We start from the raw sequence: 8376 nt of genomic DNA, 5'->3' as shown, positions 1-8376 counted from the left end.
AAAAAAAAAAAAAAAAAAAAAAAAAAAAAAAAAAAAACAGATGTTCAAATATAATATGTATGAATTTTTAGAGCAGTACCATTCACAGTAGCCATAAGGTGGAAACAGCTCTAATAAGCATCAACTACTGAATGGATAAACAAAGGTGGTCCATCCATACAATGAAATGTTATTCATCAATATAAAGGAGTGAAGTACTGATAGATGCTACAATGTGGATAAACCTGGAAAACATTATGCCAAGTGAAAGAGGCCAGTCACAAAAGGCCATGTGTTATGTGATATGAAATGTCTGAAACAGGTAAATCCATCTGTCTCTACAGGAAGATGTTAGTCACTGCCAGGGACTGGGTAGAGTGGGGAACCGGTAGTGACTGCTTAATAGGCGCAGGTGTTCCTTTGGGGTGATGAGGATATTGAAAACTGGACAGTGGTGAAGGCCGCACAACACTGGGAATATACTAAATGACACTGAATTATACATTATTATCGTGGTTTAAATAATAACTTCTTTTTATGTGTGTTTTACCATAATTTTTAAAAAAACTAAAAATTAAGCTATAAACATTTAAAAGAAAGTAACACTAGGACACAAATCACATCAGACGTAAATGTTTTCAGGTCCCTAAGAGGTGCTGTAAACAGAGGGGAAAAAAGGGGCAAGAAGGGGGAATGTGGTGAACTGGATATTCAAAACCAAATGTTTTTGAAGCTTCTGGGTGGGCCAAATAAAATATGATTGTGGTCTGTGGTTTTCAGCCTCTGCTACAAACGGAACTGAGCAAAATGATGGGTGATGTCAAGAACCTCGCCGATGGTTTAACTAGACTCAGAGTTTCACCAGAGGAGAGGATTGCTTACCCCATTTCTTCACCATTTAGCATCAGTCCTAGCCGACACATACAGATGCTTAGCAGACATTTGTTAGGTGAAAAATAAAAATGAATACATAGAGGCTAGGTGCTAAGGTTATATTCTTTTTCTTAGTTCTGTCTCTGTCTCACCCCCATAACTAATCAATTAGCAGATTTTAACAACTCGTATTTTTAATATCTCTCTAATATGTTTTTTTCCCTGTATCCTCTGTCGTTTTCTCACTGCCAAATCTGGTCCATGACCTTTCTTGCCTAAGATCATTGCAGTGAATTCCTAAAGGTCTCCTTTTCTCTAAGCTTGCCCTCATCTCCCTTTTTCAGAAAATTACAAAATACAGTGTCTCACTTAAAACCTTTTAGTGCTATCACATAAAATCAAATGTGATAGAAAAAACATGCATCATGTGGTCCCTTCTCCATCCACTGCTGCTCCTCTTCAGCCCTGGGTCACCCATCTTCCTGATACCCCAGTCACTTGCAGCACCGGGCATGCTTGCTGTGCTCTTTCTATGTAACCTGCCCTTCGGCCTTCATTGGTCCATCCATCCCTTAAGAGTTTGGTTCCTCCAAGAAACTTCTCTAAGCAATCCAGTCTCAGATAGGGGTTCTGACGGTTGCTCCTCTCTGTGCCTCCAGTACTATGAAGTTCTCTAATTGCAATTAACCTCTCCGGTTTATCATTGTGTTTACTTGTCGGAGGTACCTGTTGCACTAACTCCTTGACAATAGGGACCGTGCCTGTCTCCAGCACCTGGTCTATGGCAGGCACCCACCGAAAGCAACCCTTATCACTGTAACATATTATATTACATATTATTATAACACATTTATTATGTGGCGACCATAGACTCAGTACATGTTGACTGAGAATATTTAAGAGGCCCAAGGCAGGATGTGAGTGCTGGATATCAGATAAGAGATAACAGTGAAGAATTCAGTTGAACACAATACTCATGGAAGACATGGCTTTGGAGTGAGCAGTGACCATGCGCTAGGCTTTGAGGTTATCAAAGTACTTGTTATCATAATCACTGATTAATTACTGGTTATAAACATAGCGGTTTTCAAGAAGTATTCTGAATTTTAGTTTGTTTTTTTCTGTGATTAAGGATGAAGCAACACCACCTCTAAAGCTGTCCCTAAGAGTAAACTCACTTTTACAATGATCCCTAGCAATAAAAATGTTAAGAGGTATTACTGTGCCAAGTTTCACGAAAGCTATTATCTAATTTTAGTAAAAGTTCACTAAGGTTCAAAAATTCCTTTTTGCCTTTTAGAAATGGATTCACAAAGCTATTTGAAAATGGAATGTTAATATATATGTAAGAAGCTAGCAGCAGGTTAATTCTTAGACTCAGCTTGTATTTGTTAGATCATTTTAGAGTTCTGTTAATTATAACTTGTAAATCCTAATCAGACTATATTAAGAGGCTAAATAGAAGGTTACAGTCTTGCCCTCCTCCCCATTTCCATACTCTAAAAGACTAAAATAAACACATCTACATTGCACTCATAATAAAAATAAACACTTCAGAGTCACATAATTGAGAAATACATTTTTAAGTAGGAAACACTGATTAAGATTGTAGTTTTAAAAACACAAAGGTTATTTGTGCTTTTGTTTCCTTCTAGGACAGATTTTTTTCATTTTAAATTATGTGAGTACTGAGATGTTTATCTTTACCCTAGACTACTGCATGAATGTTGGTTTTTTGGGGGGAGTTTTTTGTTTTGTTTTGTTTTAAACAACGCTTAGCTTGCTAAAGTCGTGAGGTATCTCGTGCCGTACTTATGTGTGGATCTTCAAAATGACAGACTGCAGATGGGTACATGGATAAATCCACACTGAAAAAGAAAAATATTTTAACTTCATTGTGGATTCTCCATACCATCATCAAATCTACTTATTTGAAAGTATTGTGAGGTAGAAAATGAATTATGAAATTCATTGTGAAATTGAATTGTGAAAATCCTTTAGAGTTGCTTTAAAATACAAAACATTGTATTAATAACTTAATTAAATTTTCACCTACATGAACCCCAAACAAACAATTCTAATTCCATAATTGTTTCAGATTAGCCTTTATTTATAAGGATTTGAATGTTTTAGGACTGGAGCACCTGGGTGGCTGTCGGGTAAGTGTCCGACTTAGACTCCTGTCCTGATCTCACGGCTCGTTGGTTCAGGCCACATCGGGCTCTCTGCTGACAGCTCAGAGCCTACTTTGGATCCTCTCTCTCTCTCTCTCTCTCTCTCTCTCTCTCTCTCTGTCTCTCTCCCTCTCTCAAAAATCAACATTTAAAAAATAAATAAAAATAAATGTTGTAGAACTATTGTTTAAATCAAGGGTCACCAGACTATGACCCAGACAAGCAGCCTGTTTTGCAACTAGTTTTGTTGGCTCACAGCCACACCTGTTGGTGTAGGTATTCTCTGTGCTGGTTCTGAGACGGGATGGCAGAGCTGTGTGCGTAGCTGGCAGCAATGACCATGTGGCCCTCAAAGCCTAAACAGTTTACTGTTGGACTCTTTGAGTCGTAGTTTGAAGACCCCTATTTTCAGCCATACTGCTTTCTAATGGTTTATAATTATAATTAAAAACCAGTTAGTTGTTGACCCTAAGACTAAAATGCTACAGGCGAGTTTTCTCCTGGAGACGAGCTGCTGCCAGGCATTTGTGAACCCACAGGTATGTAGTGTGCAGTGTTGACCGTCCCTTCTCTGTCCAGTGCTTGCTAGCCTTGTCCTTGCTCAATTCTTGTAACAGCAAGTGAAGTTTCATTCTTTTTTTGCTATAGACTTGAAAATCACTACCTAATAAAATATGATAAAAGATGCCATTATATCTCCTTCCACTCCCCATCCCAAAAGAATTTGAAATAGAAAGGATTTTTCTCTGTGGGTGAATATGGGCCTTTTCTCACTGCCTGATTTCACTCTATAATATTAAACATAGAAACTGCTTTTTCCTTTTTTTCCCAAAGGACTCCAGTTTACTTGCTTTGTTCCTCACTTACATGTGTCTTTAAATTACACATAGTATGTGCTTAATGGAATTCACTTCTTCAGAGAGGTAACTGGCCCCAAAACGACAGGAAAAGATGGAACAGCGCTCAGAAGCGCACCTTACCTGATGTAGATATACATGTTACTAATACTTACTTCCTTTGAACACAGAGCTGTAGAATTTTCTAATATTAGAACCAGAATGTGTTACAGAGTCTTGGAGCGCAGTGGTTTTCAGCTTCAGTGTGCATTAGAATTATCTGAAGAATTTGCTAAAATATGGAATGCTGAGCCAGTTCCCTGCCCCCCAAGTTACTGATTGAGTTAGTCTGAGGTAGTCCTGAGAATTTGCATTTTAAGAAGTCACGGGGCGCCTGGGTGGCTTAGTCGGTTAAGCGTCCGACTTTCGCTTAGGTCATGATCTCACGGTTCGTGGGTTCGAGCCCCGCATCGGGCTCTGTGCTGACTGCCAGCTCAGAGCCTGGAGCCTGCCTCAGTCTGTGACTCCCTCTCTCTCTGCCCCTCCCCTGCTCACACTGTCTCTCTCTCTCTCCTAGAAATAAATAAAACATTAAAAAAAAAAATAAAACAGTTTAAAGAAGTCTCCGGTTGATGCTGATGCTGCTTGCCGGGCTCACACTTTAAGGACAGTTGTAGCAGAGGAAGGGATGGCTGACCACTCGGACATTATCTCAGAGCATCCTCGGGTTTTTAGTGTACCCAGGAGAGATCAGACACTGTAAGCCACACTGTTCAAACCCAAGAAATGTAGGTTAGTTACCCAGAATCCCCATCTCTTCTGACTCCCACACGGACCAGATACTCAGGATGACAGGACATGGCCTCTTCCACTTGATACTTTGATGGGAGACCCTGACAAATTCTTGTTCTTTGAGCTCCTTTTTAAAATTAGATTAGAATAAAGAAGTGTTTTTCAGTTCTTACTGCTATTTTTGTTATTACTGTTTCTTGGTTTTCATTTTATTTAAGCTCCCACTTGCTTCCCTGAGGTGACTCTCAAGTATGTTATCCCTGTATTTATAAACTGTGGGTTTGGGTTGCTTGCTAACTGTATCCATTATCTGTTTCCCTCTCATCAGTAATCTTAATTCCACCTTTTGAGTACAGGTTTTTATACTTAGTCCCATATACAAATTATAAAAACAATTTAAGGCTCTTCTACTCCAACTGCCTTTACTTTATGGATGAGGAAACTGTGGCTCCACATGTCACGCTACTTAGCAGAAGAGCTTGGATTAGCCCACTTCTTCCCCCACCCCCATTAAGTCCTAAACTACTAAGCTCAGTTATTGTGGGTGGATGAGGGATGAGTCAACATGAATGAAAGGCTACATGGAATTTTTTTAAGTATATGTTTTGAAACCATGCTTACTTGTAAATCCCTTTCACTTAGCAGCTGTATTTTTTAACTGCCCTGAACATCAGCTTCCAAATCGGTAAAATAAAGGATAATAATACTTGCCTTCAGGGCTGATCATTTCTCTCCTCTTCCTGCCTTTCCTCTGAAAGTTGTCTTCTAGTGTTTAGCTGCTAACAAAATAACCAGAACCAGCCTTTAGTTCTTTATTTTCCATTCCCAACTCCTCATGCCCCAGGCCCCTTGACTTCTGCTGAACCTCACTGTTCTGGAACTGTTTTCTTGAAGGTCTTAATGAGCAAGTGATTTTTTTCCCAGACATCTTTTCAAGCTTCAGCCCGTTATCCCCTCTACCAATCTCAGCACCCCAGACCTCCCCTGCTTTGCATTTTTCTTTCTCTACTACTTTTCACCAGCCTCCATCTTGTCCACAGATTCTCCTTTCCTTACTGCCTCAAATCACTTCTTTTCTCAGGGAGCTGTTTCTGCCTTTTTTTTTTTCTTTCATATACTGTGCTCCTTCCCTGGACAGTTCTAGCCACTCCCATAGTATTATCTATGCACCTGTCTTTGTATGATCACTAGTTCTGCATCTCATCCTGACACTTCTTCTGAGTGCTAGCTGCCTGCCTGATTTCCTCACGCAACCTAGTACAATGATAATTTCAAACAAAGTGTATTTGAAACTGAGCTCAGTGCTTCTTCCCCAGCCCTGTCTTATGTTCCTCATCTTTATAATTGCTAAAATGTATCTGGAAAAACAAAAGACTTAAGTTATCCAAAGCAATCTCAAAAAAGAAAAAGTTGGTAGAGTTATACTACCTAATTTCATGATTTACTATACAGATAAAATAGTAAGACACTGTGTTTCTGGCATAAGAATTAACGAACAGATCAGTGGAACAGAACCCAGAACCCAGAAATAGACTCATGCTTTATATTCCTGTGATTTTTAACAAAGGTGCCAAAGCAATCCATAAAGGAAGGGAGAGTCTTTTGCGCACATAGTGCTAAATATTAAGATATCCATGTAGAAAAGCAAAATGAACCTTAGCCCCTGCCTTCTACTATAAGCTGAAGTTATTTTGACATAGATCATATGTTTAGAAGTAAAAACTAAATTATACTGATTTTAGTGGAAAACATTAGAGATTATCTTTTGTGACTACTTAGGAGTAGGTGAAGAGTTCTTAGGTCACAGAAAGTAAGTACTATTCAAAAATTACAAATTAGACTTCATCACAATTTAAAAACTTCATCAAAAACATATTTAAGAAAGTGTACAGGCAACAGGCAAGGAAAAAAATATTTGCAAAACATACCTGACATGATAAAACATACCTTTTATCCAGGATATATAAAAAATTCCTATAATTCATCTATAAAAAAGATACCTAACCCATTTTCTCTAAATAGGCAAAATATTTGAAGATAATTCACAAATGAAGGCATACGAAGGAGCCAAAAGAATATGAGTCAACATCATTAGTCATCAGAGAAGTGCAAATTAAAATCTTAATGAGATGGTACTATGTATCCACTGGAATGGCCAAAATTTAAGAGTGACAACACCAAGTGTTAGCAGGGTTATGGAGCCACCAACCTCTCCGGCAGTATTCTTGGGAATAAAAATTGATACAACCACTTTGGAAAACTGGCACTTTTTTCTAAAATTAAACATCCACTGGGACACCTAGGTGGCCCACTAGGTTAAACATCTGACTTCGGCTCAGGTCATGATCTCACATTCATGGGTTCAAGTCCCATGTCAGGCTCTTTGCTGATAGCTCAGAGCCTGGAGCCTCTCTCTCTGTCCCTACCCCACTCATGCTCTGTCTCTGTCTGTCTGTCTCTCTCTCTCTCTATCAAAAATAAATAAAAACATTAATAACTTTTTTTAATTAAACATCCACCTACTCTGGCCCAACAATTCCATTCTGAGGTATTCAAAAGAAATTAAAACAGAGATCAGAAAAAGACCAGGACAATGTTTAATTCATAATAGCTAAAAACTGGAAAGAGTCCAGATCCATCAATAGGAGAATGAATAAACAAACTTGGATATATTTATGTCATGGAATATTAATCAGCCATATTAAAGCAATAGATTATTGATTAATGTAACAAAAATATGCTGACAAAAAAATATCTTACACAAAGAAGTACATATGGTAGTTGCATTCATGTGAAATTGCAGAACAGGCAAAACTGCTCTTCAGTGGGGGAAAAAGTCATAATGGTTGCCTTAAGGGTGATGAGGTGAGGATCAACTGTTGTAAGGAATTTGTGGGACTTAGGGGCTAAACAGGGAAAAAGATCTCATTGGGTAGGGTTGCATCAGAAAGGAAGTCTTTCATAACATGAGACTATCTTGAGGTTTGGGCCCAAAAGACCACCAACCCAAGAGGAAGACAAGGGCGCTCCTGAGGTGGGGGAGACCATAGAGGGTGTCTCTGCAGATTACTCGTCCAGGGGATCCAGGTCCATGGGGCAGCAGGGAATCTCTGGGTCAGAAAACTCTGAAGGAAAGTAGTGTTTTGGGGCTTACAATCACTAGGCTTTGTCTTATCAAGGCTAGCAGATATTGGGTTTGGTTATGTGGCATATACAGAGCAGGCAAGCTACAAGTGGCTAAGAATCTGCTTGTTTGGGCTGTTTTTAATATAATCAGGTGTATAAACATTTAAGTTTGGTGCTAGTAGACTTTTGAGCTGATGGGCCTCAGCCTGGAGTGAAGAAATAAACAACCCAAAAGCCAATACATAGAAGCCATCTTCAGCTAATATATAACATCTGAGAAGGGACAAGAGGGAATATTTTGGTGCGATGATAATGTTCTCATCTTGATAAGGGTCTAGACTCTACAGATGAATACATTTGTCAGAGCTCAGTGAACATACACCTAAGGTTAATGCATTTCATTGTACATTCATTTTTTTAATTGTAAGTTAATGTTGAACTCTGGTTAATGACCATCATGCCAAAGTATTTAAGGGGAAACATACTGCTGTATTCCATTACACTGAAATGCCAAAAATGGAACAGATTATTAAATAGAAGGATGGATAGTTGGATAGGTGTATAATAAAGCAAGTACAGTAAATTTTCATGATAGA

The 8376-nt window shown here is 38.7% G+C and overlaps 1 protein-coding gene across 1 annotated transcript in view; it reads left to right on the top strand.

The window, feature by feature from the left end:
• The window catches only part of ARHGAP20 (Rho GTPase activating protein 20), a 118313-nt gene that overhangs the window by 56442 nt on the left and 53495 nt on the right, over window positions 1-8376 (top strand). The window lies entirely within an intron of this gene.

The sequence above is a fragment of the Crocuta crocuta genome, unplaced genomic scaffold, assembly GCF_008692635.1.
Source record: "Crocuta crocuta isolate KB4526 unplaced genomic scaffold, BGI_CrCroc_1.0 scaffold854, whole genome shotgun sequence".
In the NCBI taxonomy this organism is placed as follows: Eukaryota; Metazoa; Chordata; class Mammalia; order Carnivora; family Hyaenidae; genus Crocuta; species Crocuta crocuta.
This window is presented reverse-complemented; position numbering and strand designations above follow the sequence as displayed.